The sequence below is a fragment of the Ranitomeya imitator genome, chromosome 4, assembly GCF_032444005.1.
Source record: "Ranitomeya imitator isolate aRanImi1 chromosome 4, aRanImi1.pri, whole genome shotgun sequence".
NCBI lineage: Eukaryota > Metazoa > Chordata > Amphibia > Anura > Dendrobatidae > Ranitomeya > Ranitomeya imitator.
The window spans coordinates 523,945,587-523,960,718 of NC_091285.1; the positions used below are offsets into that span (position 1 = coordinate 523,945,587).

Consider the following 15,132-nt stretch of genomic DNA (forward strand, 5'->3'; position numbering starts at 1 on the left):
CGAGCTCTGAGACGTGGAAACTCTGTAGACTGCACACCTGATCCTATCCTAAACACAACTAAAAGCGGCTGTGGATTGCGCCTAACAACTACCTAGGCAACTCGGCACAGCCTAAGAAACTAGCTAGCCTGAAGATAGAAAAATAGGCCTGACTTGCCCCAGAGAAATTCCCCAAAGGAAAAGGCAGCCCCCCACATATAATGACTGTGAGTAAGATGAAAAGACAAAACGTAGGGATGAAATAGATTCAGCAAAGTGGGGCCCGATATTCTAGGACAGAGCGAGGACAGTAAAGCGAACTTTGCAGTCTACAAAAAACCCTAAAGCAAAACCACGCAAAGGGGGCAAAAAAAACCCACCGTGCCGAACTAACGGCACGGCGGTACACCCTTTGCGTCTCAGAGCTTCCAGCAAAACAAAAGACAAGCTGGACAGAAAAAAAGCAACAAAAAAGCAAAAAGCACTTAGCTATACAGAGCAGCAGGTCACAGGAACAATCAGGAGAAGCTCAGATCCAACACTGAAACATTGACAAGGAGCAAGGATAGCAGCATCAGGCGGAGTTAAGTAATGAAGCAGCTAACGAGCTCACCAGAACACCTGAGGGAGGAAGCTCAGAAGCTGCAGTACCACTTGTGACCACAGGAGTGAATTCAGCCACAGAATTCACAACAGTACCCCCCCCTTGAGGAGGGGTCACTGAACCCTCACCAGAGCCCCCAGGCCGACCAGGATGAGCCGCATGAAAGGCACGAACAAGATCGGAAGCATGAACATCAGAGGCAAAAACCCAGGAATTATCTTCCTGAGCATAACCCTTCCATTTAACCAGATACTGGAGTTTCCGTCTAGAAACACGAGAATCCAAAATCTTCTCCACAATATACTCCAATTCCCCCTCCACCAAAACCGGGGCAGGAGGCTCAACAGATGGAACCATAGGTGCCACGTATCTCCGCAACAACGACCTATGGAATACATTATGTATGGAAAAGGAGTCTGGGAGGGTCAAACGAAAAGACACAGGATTGAGAACCTCAGAAATCCTATACGGACCAATAAAACGAGGTTTAAATTTAGGAGAGGAAACCTTCATAGGAATATGACGAGAAGATAACCAAACCAGATCCCCAACACGAAGTCGGGGACCCACACGGCGTCTGCGATTAGCGAAAAGTTGAGCTTTCTCCTGGGACAAGATCAAATTGTCCACTACCTGAGTCCAGATCTGCTGCAACCTATCCACCACAGAATCCACACCAGGACAGTCCGAAGACTCAACCTGTCCTGAAGAGAAACGAGGATGGAACCCAGAATTGCAAAAAAATGGAGAAACCAAGGTAGCCGAGCTGGCCCGATTATTAAGGGCGAACTCAGCCAACGGCAAAAAGGACACCCAATCATCCTGGTCTGCAGAAACAAAACATCTCAGATATGTTTCCAAGGTCTGATTGGTTCGTTCGGTCTGGCCATTAGTCTGAGGATGGAAAGCCGAGGAAAAGGATAGGTCAATGCCCATCCTACCACAAAAGGCTCACCAAAACCTTGAAACAAACTGGGAACCTCTGTCAGAAACAATATTCTCAGGAATGCCATGCAACCGAACCACATGCTGAAAGAACAAAGGTACCAAATCAGAGGAGGAAGGCAATTTAGCCAAGGGCACCAGATGGACCATTTTAGAAAAGCGATCACAGACCACCCAAATGACTGACATCTTTTGAGAAACGGGAAGGTCAGAAATGAAATCCATCGAAATATGTGTCCAAGGCCTCTTTGGGACCGGCAAGGGCAAAAGCAACCCACTGGCACGAGAACAGCAGGGCTTAGCCCTAGCACAAATCCCACAGGACTGCACAAAAGTACGTACATCCCGTGACAGAGATGGCCACCAGAAGGATCTAGCCACTAACTCTCTGGTACCAAAGATTCCAGGATGACCAGCCAACACCGAACAATGAAGTTCAGAGATAAGTTTATTAGTCCACCTATCAGGGACGAACAGTTTCTCTGCTGGACAACGATCAGGTTTATTCGCCTGAAATTTTTGCAGCACCCGCCGCAAATCAGGGGAGATGGCAGACACAATGACTCCTTCCTTGAGGATACCCGCTGGCTCAGATAAACCCGGAGAGTCGGGCACAAAACTCCTAGACAGAGCATCCGCCTTCACATTTTTAGAGCCCGGAAGGTACGAAATCACAAAGTCGAAGCGGGCAAAAAATAACGACCAACGGGCCTGTCTAGGATTCAAGCGCTTGGCAGACTCGAGATAAGTCAAGTTCTTATGATCAGTCAATACCACCATGCGATGCTTAGCTCCTTCAAGCCAATGACGCCACTCCTCGAATGCCCACTTCATGGCCAGCAACTCTCGATTGCCCACATCATAATTACGCTCAGCGGGCGAAAACTTCCTGGAAAAGAAAGCACATGGCTTCGTCACTGAGCAATCAGAACCTCTCTGTGACAAAACCGCCCCTGCTCCAATCTCAGAAGCATCAACCTCGACCTGGAACGGAAGAGAAACATCTGGCTGACACAACACAGGGGCAGAACAAAAACGACGCTTCAACTCCTGAAAAGCTTCCACAGCAGCAGAAGACCAATTAACCAAATCAGCACCCTTCTTGGTCAAATCGGTCAATGGTTTGGCAATGCTAGAAAAATTACAGATGAAGCGACGATAAAAATTAGCAAAGCCCAGGAACTTTTGCAGACTTTTCAGAGATGTCGGCTGAATCCAATCCTGGATGGCTTGGACCTTAACTGGATCCATCTCGATAGTAGAAGGGGTAAAGATGAACCCCAAAAATGAAATTTTCTGCACACCGAAGAGACACTTTGATCCCTTCACAAACAAAGAGTTAGCACGCAGGACCTGAAAAACCATTCTGACCTGCTTCACATGAGACTCCCAATCATCTGAGAAGATCAAAATGTCATCCAAGTAAACAATCAGGAATTTATCCAGATACTCACGGAAGATGTCATGCATAAAAGACTGAAACACAGATGGAGCATTGGCAAGTCCGAACGGCATCACTAGATACTCAAAATGACCCTCGGGCGTATTGAATGCAGTTTTCCATTCATCTCCTTGCCTGATTCTCACCAGATTATACGCACCACGAAGATCTATCTTAGTGAACGAACTAGCCCCCTTAATCCGAGCAAACAAGTCAGATAACAATGGCAAGGGATACTGAAATTTAACAGTGATCTTATTAAGAAGGCGGTAATCAATACACGGTCTCAGCGAACCATCCTTCTTGGCTACAAAGAAGAACCCTGCTCCCAGTGGTGATGACGATGGGCGAATATGTCCCTTCTCCAGGGATTCCTTCACATAACTGCGCATAGCGGCGTGTTCGGGCACGGATAAATTAAATAATCAACCTTTAGGGAATTTACTACCAGGAATCAAATTGATAGCACAATCACAATCCCTATGCGGAGGTAGAGCATCGGACTTGGGCTCTTCAAATACATCCTGATAATCAGACAAGAACTCTGGGACCTCAGAAGGGGTGGATGACGAAATCGACAAAAATGGAACATCACCATGTACCCCCTGACAACCCCAGCTGGATACTGACATGGAATTCCAATCCAATACTGGATTATGGGTTTGTAGCCATGGCAACCCCAACACGACCACATCATGCAGATTATGCAACACCAGAAAGCGAATAACTTCCTGATGTGCAGGAGCCATGCACATGGTCAGCTGGGCCCAGTATTGAGGTTTATTCTTGGCCAAAGGTGTAGCATCAATTCCTCTCAATGGAATAGGACACCGCAAAGGCTCCAAGAAAAACCCACAACGTTTAGCATAATCCAAATCCATCAGATTCAGGGCAGCGCCCGAATCCACAAACGCCATGACAGAAAACGACGACAAAGAGCATATCAAGGTAATGGACAGAAGGAATTTGGACTGTACAGTACCAATGACGGCAGACCTAGCGGACCGCTTAGTGCACTTAGGACAATCAGAAATAGCATGAGTGGAATCACCACAGTAGAAACACAGACCATTCAGACGTCTGTATTCCTGCCGTTCAACTCTAGTCATAGTCCTATCGCACTGCATAGGCTCAGGTTTAACCTCAGGCAGTACCGCCAAATGGTGCACAGATTTACGCTCGCGCAAGCGTCGACCGATCTGAATGGCCAAAGACAAAGACTCATTCAAACCAGCAGGCATAGGAAATCCCACCATGACATCCTTAAGAGCCTCAGAGAGACCCTTTCTGAACAAAGCTGCCAGCGCAGATTCATTCCACTGAGTGAGTACTGACCATTTCCTAAATTTCTGACAATATACTTCTATATCATCCTGACCCTGGCACAAAGCCAGCAAATTTTTCTCAGCCTGATCCACTGAATTAGGCTCATCGTACAGCACTCCGAGCGCCAGGAAAAACGCATCGACACTACTCAATGCAGGGTCTCCTGGCGCAAGAGAAAATGCCCAGTCTTGAGGGTCGCCGCGCAAAAAAGAAATAATAATCAAAACCTGTTGAATAGGATTACCAGAAGAATGAGGTTTCAAGGCCAGAAATAGCTTACAATTATTTTTGAAACTTAGAAACTAAGTTCTATCTCCAAAAAACAAATCAGGAATAGGAATTCTTGGTTCTAACATAGATTTCTGATCAATAGTATCTTGAATTTTTTGTACATTTATAACGAGATTATCCATTGAAGAGCACAGACCCTGAATATCCATGTCCACACCTGTGTCCAGAATCACCCAAATGTCTAGGGGAAAAAAAAAAAAAGTGAACACAGAGCAGAAAAAAAAAAATGATGTCAGAACTTTTTCTTTCCCTCTATTGAGAATCATTAGTTAGGCTCCTTGTACTGTTATGTTTGCTAATGACAGGTGTTATGAAGGCAATCCAGAAACACAGTGTGCTTAGCAATCAGAGCGCACACAGTGATCTGACAAATACCCAAAAATACAAGAACGAGCTCTGAGACGTGGAAACTCTGTAGACTGCACACCTGATCCTATCCTAAACACAACTAAAAGCGGCTGTGGATTGCGCCTAACAACTACCTAGGCAACTCGGCACAGCCTAAGAAACTAGCTAGCCTGAAGATAGAAAAATAGGCCTGACTTGCCCCAGAGAAATTCCCCAAAGGAAAAGGCAGCCCCCCACATATAATGACTGTGAGTAAGATGAAAAGACAAAACGTAGGGATGAAATAGATTCAGCAAAGTGGGGCCCGATATTCTAGGACAGAGCGAGGACAGTAAAGCGAACTTTGCAGTCTACAAAAAACCCTAAAGCAAAACCACGCAAAGGGGGCAAAAAAAACCCACCGTGCCGAACTAACGGCACGGCGGTACACCCTTTGCGTCTCAGAGCTTCCAGCAAAACAAAAGACAAGCTGGACAGAAAAAAAGCAACAAAAAAGCAAAAAGCACTTAGCTATACAGAACAATCAGGAGAAGCTCAGATCCAACACTGAAACATTGACAAGGAGCAAGGATAGCAGCATCAGGCGGAGTTAAGTAATGAAGCAGCTAACAAGCTCACCAGAACACCTGAGGGAGGAAGCTCAGAAGCTGCAGTACCACTTGTGACCACAGGAGTGAATTCAGCCACAGAATTCACAACAGGGGGCTGCCTTATACTACAGAGTCTGCCTATGGAGGGGTCTGCCTTATACTACAGAGTCTGCCTATGGGGGCTGCCTTATTCTACAGAGTCTGCCTATGGGGGGCTGCCTTATACTACAGAGTCTGCCTATGGAGGGGGATGCTGCCTTATACTACAGAGTCTGCCTATGGGGGCTTCCTTATACTACAGAGTCTGCCTATGGGAGGTCTGCCTTATACTGCAGAGTCTGCCTAAGGGGTCTGTCTTATACTACAGAGTCTGCCTATGGGAGGCTGCCTTATGCAAGAGTCTGCCTATGGGAGCTGCCTTATACTACAAAGTCTGCCTATGGGGGTGCTGCCTTATACTACAAAGTCTGCCTATGGGGGCTGCCTTACACTGCAGAGTTTGCCCATGGGGGCTGCCTTATTACAGAGTCTGCCTATGGGGGGCTGCTGTCATGATCCCAATGGCAGGGGATCACAAAAGGACAAGCACACAAAAAACAGAACAAGCTCTAGGGTGATGGAAACTGAGCTGACCGCGATCCTGAACCTAATTCACAACACTAGCAGTAGCCGGGGAACGTGCCTACGATGATTCTAGACGTCTCGCGCCAGCCGAAGGACTAGCTTCCCCTATTAGAAGAAACAAAGACCTCTCTTGCCTCCAGAGAAACACCCCACAGAAATAGCAGCCCCCCACATGTAATGACGGTGAAATGAGAGGAAAGCACATACGTAGTAATGAAAACAGATTCAGCAAAATGAGGCCCGCTAAAACTAGATAGCAGAGGATACAAAAGTGAACTGCGCGGTCAGCGAAAAACCCTACAAAAAACCATCCTGAAATTACCTGAACTCATGTGCCAACTCATGGAACATGAGGAGTAATATCAGCCCACTAGAGCAACCAGCAACAAGGAATCACATAACTGCAAGCTGGACTAAAACAAAAATAAAGCAAAACGTGGAACAGGAAAATCAAAAACTTAGCTTGTCCTGAAGATTACTGAAGCGGAAAGCAGAGGTAACAAGACACACTGATTACATTGATCGCCGGCGAGGAAATGACAAGAAAGCCAGGTTAAATAGGAAACTCCCATATCCTGATAGAACAGGTGGACACCACAGACCGCAGAGAACACAAGTCACCCAGTACCATCTGTAACCACCAGAGGGAGCCCAAAAACAGAATCCACAACAGAACCCCCCCCTTGAGGAGGGGTCACCGAACCCTCACGAGAACCACCAGGGCGACCAGGATGAGCCCTATGAAATGCACGGACCAAATCAGCAGCATGAACATCAGAGGCAACCACCCAAGAATTATCCTCCTGACCAAAACCCTTCCACCTGACCAAATACTGAAGTTTCCGTCTGGAAACACGAGAATCCAAGATCTTCTCCACAACATACTCCAATTCTCCCTCCACCAGCACCGGAGCAGGAGGCTCAAGCGAAGGAACAACAGGTACCTCATACTTCCGCAACAACGACCGATGGAACACATTATGAATAGCAAACGATGCCGGGAGATCCAAACGAAACGACACAGGGTTAAGAATTTCCAAGATCCTATAGGGACCGATGAACCGAGGCTTGAACTTAGGAGAAGAGACCTTCATAGGAACAAAACGAGAAGACAACCACACCAAGTCCCCAACACGAAGTCGAGGACCCACGCGGCGACGGCGATTAGCAAACTGCTGAGCCCTCTCCTGGGACAACTTCAAATTGTCCACCACATGACTCCAAATCTGATGCAACCTATCCACCACCATGTCCACTCCAGGACAATCAGAAGGCTCCACCTGACCAGAGGAAAAACGAGGATGAAACCCCGAATTACAAAAGAAAGGAGAAACCAAGGTAGCAGAACTAGCCCGATTATTAAGGGCAAATTCGGCAAGCGGCAAAAAGGTAACCCAGTCATCTTGATCAGCAGAAACAAAACACCTTAAATAAGTTTCCAAGGTCTGATTAGTTCGTTCCGTCTGGCCATTCGTCTGAGGATGGAATGCAGACGAAAAGGACAAATCAATGCCCATCTTAGCACAGAACGTCCGCCAAAATCTAGACACAAACTGGGATCCCCTGTCAGAAACAATGTTCTCCGGAATCCCATGCAAACGAACCACGTTCTGAAAAAACAGAGGGACCAACTCAGAGGAGGAAGGTAACTTAGGCAAGGGGACCAGATGAACCATCTTAGAAAAGCGGTCACACACAACCCAGATGACGGACATTTTTTGAGAGACAAGGAGATCCGAAATAAAGTCCATGGAAATGTGCATCCAAGGCCTCTTCGGGATAGGCAAAGGTGACAACAATCCACTGGCCTGAGAACAGCAAGGCTTAGCCCGAGCGCAAACTTCACAAGACTGCACAAAAGAACGCACATCCCTCGACAAGGAAGGCCACCAAAAAGACCTGGCCACCAAGTCTCTAGTACCAAATATTCCAGGATGACCTGCCAACGCAGAAGAATGGACCTCGGAGATGACCCTACTGGTCCAATTATCCGGAACAAACAGTCTTTCAGGCGGACAACGATCAGGTTTATCCGCCTGAAACTCCTGCAAAGCACGTCGCAAGTCTGGGAAGACAGCCGACAAAATCACCCCATCCCTAAGGATACCAGTGGGCTCAGAATTTCCAGGGGAATCAGGCACAAAACTCCTAGAAAGAGCATCCGCCTTCACATTCTTTGAACCTGGCAGGTATGAAACCACAAAATCGAAACGGGAGAAAAACAGTGACCAACGAGCCTGTCTAGGATTCAGACGCTTGGCAGACTCAAGGTAAATCAGATTTTTGTGATCAGTCAAGACCACCACACGATGTCTAGCACCCTCAAGCCAATGACGCCACTCCTCAAATGCCCAGTTCATGGCCAAAAGCTCCCGATTACCAACATCATAATTCCGCTCAGTGGGCGAAAACTTTCTAGAAAAGAACGCACATGGCTTCATCACCGAGCAATCGGAGCTTCTCTGTGACAAAACCGCCCCCGCTCCAATCTCAGAAGCATCAACCTCAACCTGAAAAGGAAGCGAAACATCTGGCTGACGCAACACAGGAGCAGAAGAAAACCGGCGCTTAAGTTCCTGAAAGGCCTCCACAGCCGCAGGAGACCAATCAGCAACATCAGCACCCTTCTTAGTCAGATCCGTCAAAGGCTTAACAACACTAGAAAAATTAGTTATGAAAGGACGATAGAAATTAGCAAAGCCCAAGAACTTCTGTAGACTCTTAAGAGATGTAGGCTGCGTCCAGTCACAAATAGCTTGAACCTTGACGGGATCCATCTCAATAGTAGAAGGGGAAAAAATATACCCCAAAAAAGAAATCTTCTGGACTCCAAAGAGACACTTTGAACCTTTTACAAACAAAGAATTGGCCCGCAGGACCTGACCTGCTGAACATGGGACTCCCAGTCATCAGAAAAAACCAAAACATCATCCAAATACACAATCATAAATTTATCCAGATATTCACGGAAAATATCGTGCATAAAGGACTGGAAGACAGAAGGAGCATTAGAAAGTCCAAAAGGCATCACCAAATACTCAAAATGGCCCTCAGGCGTATTAAATGCGGTTTTCCACTCATCACCCTGCTTAATCCGCACAAGATTATACGCACCCCGAAGATCAATCTTAGTGAACCATTTAGCCCCCTTAATGCGAGCGAACAAATCAGTCAACAATGGCAAAGGATACTGATATTTGACCGTAATCTTATTCAAAAGACGGTAATCTATACAAGGCCTCAAGGAACCATCTTTTTTGGCCACGAAAAAAAAACCTGCTCCCAAAGGAGATGAAGATGGACGGATATGTCCCTTTTCCAAGGACTCCTTAACATAATCCCGCATAGCAGTATGCTCTGGCACTGACAGATTGAACAAACGACCTTTAGGAAATTTACTGCCAGGAATCAAATCTATAGCACAATCGCAATCCCTGTGAGGAGGAAGCGAATTGAGCTTAGGCTCCTCAAAAACATCCCGATAATCAGACAAAAATACAGGAACCTCAGAAGGAGTAGATGAAGCGATAGAAATCGGAGGTGCATCATCATGAACCCCCTGACATCCCCAGCTTAACACAGACATCGTTTTCCAGTCCAAGACTGGGTTATGAGTTTGTAACCATGGCAGACCAAGCACTAAGACATCATGTAAATTATACAGTACCAGGAAGCGAATCACCTCCTGATGAACGGGAGTCATACGCATGGTCACGTGTGTCCAGTACTGAGGTTTATTCATAGCCAAAGGTGTAGAGTCAATTCCTTTCAAAGGAATAGGGACTTCCAGAGGCTCCAGACTAAACCCACAGCGGTTGGCAAATGACCAATCCATAAGACTCAGGGCAGCGCCTGAATCCACATAGGCATCGACGGAAATGGCTGATAATGAACAAATCAGAGTCACAGACAGAATGAACTTAGACTGTAAAGTACTAATGGCAACAGACTTATCAACCTTTTTTGTGCGTTTAGAGCATGCTGATATAACATGAGCTGAATCACCACAATAAAAACACAACCCATTTTTCCGCCTATAGTTTTGCCGTTCACTTCTGGACTGAATTCTATCACATTGCATTGTCTCAGGTGCCTGTTCAGAAGACACCGCCAAATGGTGCACAGGTTTGCGCTCCCGTAAACGCCGATCAATCTGAATAGCCATAGTCATAGACTCATTCAGACCTGTAGGCGCAGGGAACCCCACCATAACATCTTTAATGGCCTCAGAAAGGCCATCTCTGAATCTTGCAGCCAGGGCGCACTCATTCCACTGAGTAAGCACCGACCATTTCCGAAATTTCTGACAATATAATTCTGCTTCATCTTGCCCCTGAGAGAGAGCCAATAAAGCTTTTTCAGCCTGAATCTCTAGGTTAGGTTCCTCATAGAGCAAACCCAATGCCAGAAAAAAACGCATCCACATTGAGCAACGCAGGATCCCCTGGTGCCAATGCAAATGCCCAATTCTGAGGGTCACCCCGCAGGAAAGATATTACAATCTTGACTTGCTGAGCAGGGTCTCCAGAGGAGCGAGATTTCAAAGAAAGAAACAACTTGCAATTGTTCCTAAAATTCAGAAAACTAGATCTATCTCCAGAAAAAAACTCTGGGATAGGAATTCTAGGTTCAGACATAGGAGCATGTACAACAAAATCTTGTATATTTTGAACCTTAGCAGCAAGATTATTCAGGCTGGAAGCCAAACTCTGGACGTCCATGATAAACAGCTGAGGTCAGAGCCATTCAAGGATTAAGAGGAGGTAAGATGCAGCAAACTCTGAGGGAAGGAAAAAAAAAAAAAAACTTCCTCAGACTACTTTTCCTCCTACTTCAGCCAATATGATTACCACTTTTCGGGCCGGCGATACTGTCATGATCCCAATGGCAGGGGATCACAAAAGGACAAGCACACAAAAAACAGAACAAGCTCTAGGGTGATGGAAACTGAGCTGACCGCGATCCTGAACCTAATTCACAACACTAGCAGTAGCCGGGGAACGTGCCTACGATGATTCTAGACGTCTCGCGCCAGCCGAAGGACTAGCTTCCCCTATTAGAAGAAACAAAGACCTCTCTTGCCTCCAGAGAAACACCCCACAGAAATAGCAGCCCCCCACATGTAATGACGGTGAAATGAGAGGAAAGCACATACGTAGTAATGAAAACAGATTCAGCGAAATGAGGCCCGCTAAAACTAGATAGCAGAGGATACAAAAGTGAACTGCGCGGTCAGCGAAAAACCCTACAAAAAACCATCCTGAAATTACCTGAACTCATGTGCCAACTCATGGAACATGAGGAGTAATATCAGCCCACTAGAGCAACCAGCAACAAGGAATCACATAACTGCAAGCTGGACTAAAACAAAAATAAAGCAAAACGTGGAACAGGAAAATCAAAAACTTAGCTTGTCCTGAAGATTACTGAAGCGGAAAGCAGAGGTAACAAGACACACTGATTACATTGATCGCCGGCGAGGAAATGACAAGAAAGCCAGGTTAAATAGGAAACTCCCATATCCTGATAGAACAGGTGGACACCACAGACCGCAGAGAACACAAGTCACCCAGTACCATCTGTAACCACCAGAGGGAGCCCAAAAACAGAATCCACAACAGGCTGCCTTATTACAGAGTCTGCCTATGGGGGCTGCCTTATGTTACAGAGTCTGCCTATGGGGGCTGCCTTATTACAGAGTCTGCCTTTGGGGGCTGCCTTATTACAGAGTCTGCCTATGGGGGGCTGCCTTATTACAGAATCTGCCTATGGGGGGCCACCATATGCTACAGGGTCTGCCTATGGGAGGCTGCCATATACTACAGAGTCTGCCTCTGGGTGCTGCCTTGTGCTATAGAGTCTGCCTGTGGGGGCTGCCTTATGCTATAGAATCTGCCTATGGGGGCTGCCTTATGCTATAGAGTCTGCCTATGGGGGTTGCCTTATGCTATAGAGTCTGCCTATAGGGGTGCATTATACAATATAGAGTAGGCCTATGGGGAGTACATTATACTATGTGAAGGCCTATGGGGAGTGCATTATACTATGTGGAGGCCTATGGGGAGTGCATTATACGATATTGAGGACTATCTGGTGCATTATACTATATGGAGGCCTATGGGAAGCGTATTATACTATATACAGTATGCCTATGAGGAATGCATTACATTAAAGAGGCCTATGGGGGTGCATTACACTATATGGAGGAATATGGGGAGTGCATTATACTATATGAAGGACTATGGGGAGTACATTATACAATATTAAGGTCTATCTGGTGCATTAATCTATATGGAGGCTATCTAGGGGGCCATCATACAGTGTGCAGATTACAGTTAGGGGGTCATGATACAGTGCTGGATCCATCATACAGTGGGGGGGCTACTAAGGGGTCAGTATACTGTGTGAGTGGTACTATACACTGAGGGGGCAGTATACTGTGTATAAGAGAGCATCATACTGTGTATAGGGGAGCTGTACAGGGGACGGCTCGGGACATTATTAAATGCAAAGTGGGCACTTATTGTTATAGGGGAACTCAGGTTACTGTGACTGTCAAAGGGGCACAAAGAGGGCATTATTACTTTCTATGGGGCAAAATATGGGCACTGTTTGTGCAGGTTGGGAATAGATGGTGATGGGGCTGGAATATGAGAAGTGAAATGTGTCTTTGTTGCATTCTCTGCAGCTGAGTTGTGGCTGGAAGAAGTTGTCATGTCGATCTGGGCCAGATGGAAAAGACGGGAAAAATGAACGATTCCATCAGAAAGAACGTCAGCGGTAAGTCACCATCTATAACTGTGCTGTGATCGCTTATATGTTCCGTAGGACTGGTATCTACCACTGACCATATGGCGGTAATATCCATGTTGGTCTTTATATAGTGATTATTTTCAGCAACAGAGCAGTCATCTGCTGAGGTTCTCCTCCACTATTAGGGTGCGTCACCCAGTTGTAATCAAGGTTACCTGGTTAGGGGCCCACTCAGAATCCTGAAACCCTGAACCAAAACCCTAGCTACGCCTCTGCATACAACAGTTCTCTGTCATTAACACATCATTATAAAATGAAATATTCTTCAAAACACACACACATATATATACATATATACACTGCTCAAAAAAATAAAGGGAACACTAAAATCCCACATCCTAGATATCACTGAATGAAATATTCCAGTTGTAAATTTTTATTAATTACATAGTGGAATGTGTTGAGAACAATAAAACCTAAACATGATCAAAGTAAATCACAACTAATATCCCACTGAGGTCTGGAGTTGGAATGATGCTCAAAATCAAAGTGGATAATGAAGTTACAGGCTGATCCAACTTCAGTGGAAATGTCTCAAGACAAGGAAATGATGCTCAGTAGTGTCTATGGCCTCCACATGCCTGTATGATCTCCCTACAATGACTGGGCATACTTCTGATGAGGCGGATGGTCTCCTGAGGGATCTCCTCCCAGACCTGGACTAAAGCAAACGCCAACTCCTGAACAGTCTGTGGTGCAACGTGACGTTGGTGGATGGTGCGAGACATGATGTCCCAGATGTGTTCAATCGGATTCAGGTCTGGGGAATGGGTGGGCCAGTCCATAGTTTCAATGCCTTCATCTTGCAGAAACTGCTGACACACTCCAGCCACATGAGGTCTGGCATTGTCCTGCATTAGGAGGAACCCAGGGCCAACCGCACCAGCATACAGTCTACACAGGGGTCTGAGGATCTCATCTCGGTACCTAATGGCAGCCAGGTTAGCTCTGGCGAGCACATGGAGGGCTGTGCGGCTCTCCAAAGAAATGCCACCCCACACCGTTACTGACCCACTGCCAAACTGGTCATGCTGAAGGAGGTTGCAGGCAGCAAATCGCTCTCCACAGCATCTCCAGACTCTGTCACGTCTGTCACATGTGCTCAGTGTGAAACTGCTTTCATCTGTGAAAAGCACAGGGTGCCAGTGGCGAATGGTATTTGGCGGTGACCACAACCCCCATCTGTCGACGTCAGGCACTCAGACCATCCTCATGCAGTCGGTTTCTAACTGTTTGTGCAGACACATGCACATTTGTGGCCTGCTGGAGGTCATTTTGCAGGGCTCTGGCAGTGCTCCTCCTGTTCCCCCTTGCACAAAGGCTGAGGTAGCGGTCCTGCTGCTGGGTTGTTGCTCTCCTATGGCCCCCTCCACATTTCCTGGTGTACTGGCCTGTCTCCTGGTAGTACCTCCAGCCTCTGGACACTACACTGACAGACACAGCAAACCTTCTTGCCACAGCTCACATTGATGTGCCATCCTGGATGAGCTGCACTACCTGAGCCACTTGTGTGGGTTGTAGAATCTGTCTCATGCTACCACGAGTGTGAAAGCACAACCAACATTCAAAAGTGACCAAAACATCATCCAGAAAGTGTCACGCCCGCACATACTTACCCATCTTCTTCCATCCAGCGGCGCACTCGCGATCCCGTTCCTCGCCGCTCTGCTGCTTCTTTCTCTGGCTCCCGGCGTCCAGCATCTTTGCGCATGCGCGGTCGCGTCTCCTCCAGCGCTGAGCCCTCTGGGAGGTCGCGACCCGATAGCTCCGCCCCAACATGGCGGCACCCATCGGCTATTTCTTCCCGGCGTCTTCCTAGGTAAGACGCCTTTGCTTTGTAGGTGCACTGTCTGCCGTCAGTGTCCCTATGCCCTAGGCTCCCCTGTACCAGTGTCTTTTCTCAGCCCAGTCTTTTACTTTGTCTCAGTATCCTGCCAGTCCGTATTCCTGCTGTGTCCTGCCTGTCCGTGTTCCTGCTGTGTCCTGCCTGTCCGTGTTCCTGCTGTATCCTGCCAGTCCGTGTTCCTGCTGTATCCTGCCAGTCCGTGTTCCTGCTGTACCCAGCCAGTCCGTGTTCCTGCTGTACCCAGCCAGTCCGTGTTCCTGCTGTGTCCTGCCAGCCCGTGTTCCTGCTGTATCCTGCCTGTCTGTGTTCCTGCTGTATCCTGCCA

General features: G+C 47.0%; 1 protein-coding gene across 1 annotated transcript in view; it reads right to left on the reverse strand.

Moving 5' to 3' along the window:
- The window catches only part of STRC (stereocilin), a 176,421-nt gene that overhangs the window by 5,827 nt on the left and 155,462 nt on the right, over positions 1-15,132 (reverse strand). The gene's annotated exons all lie outside the window — the stretch shown is intronic.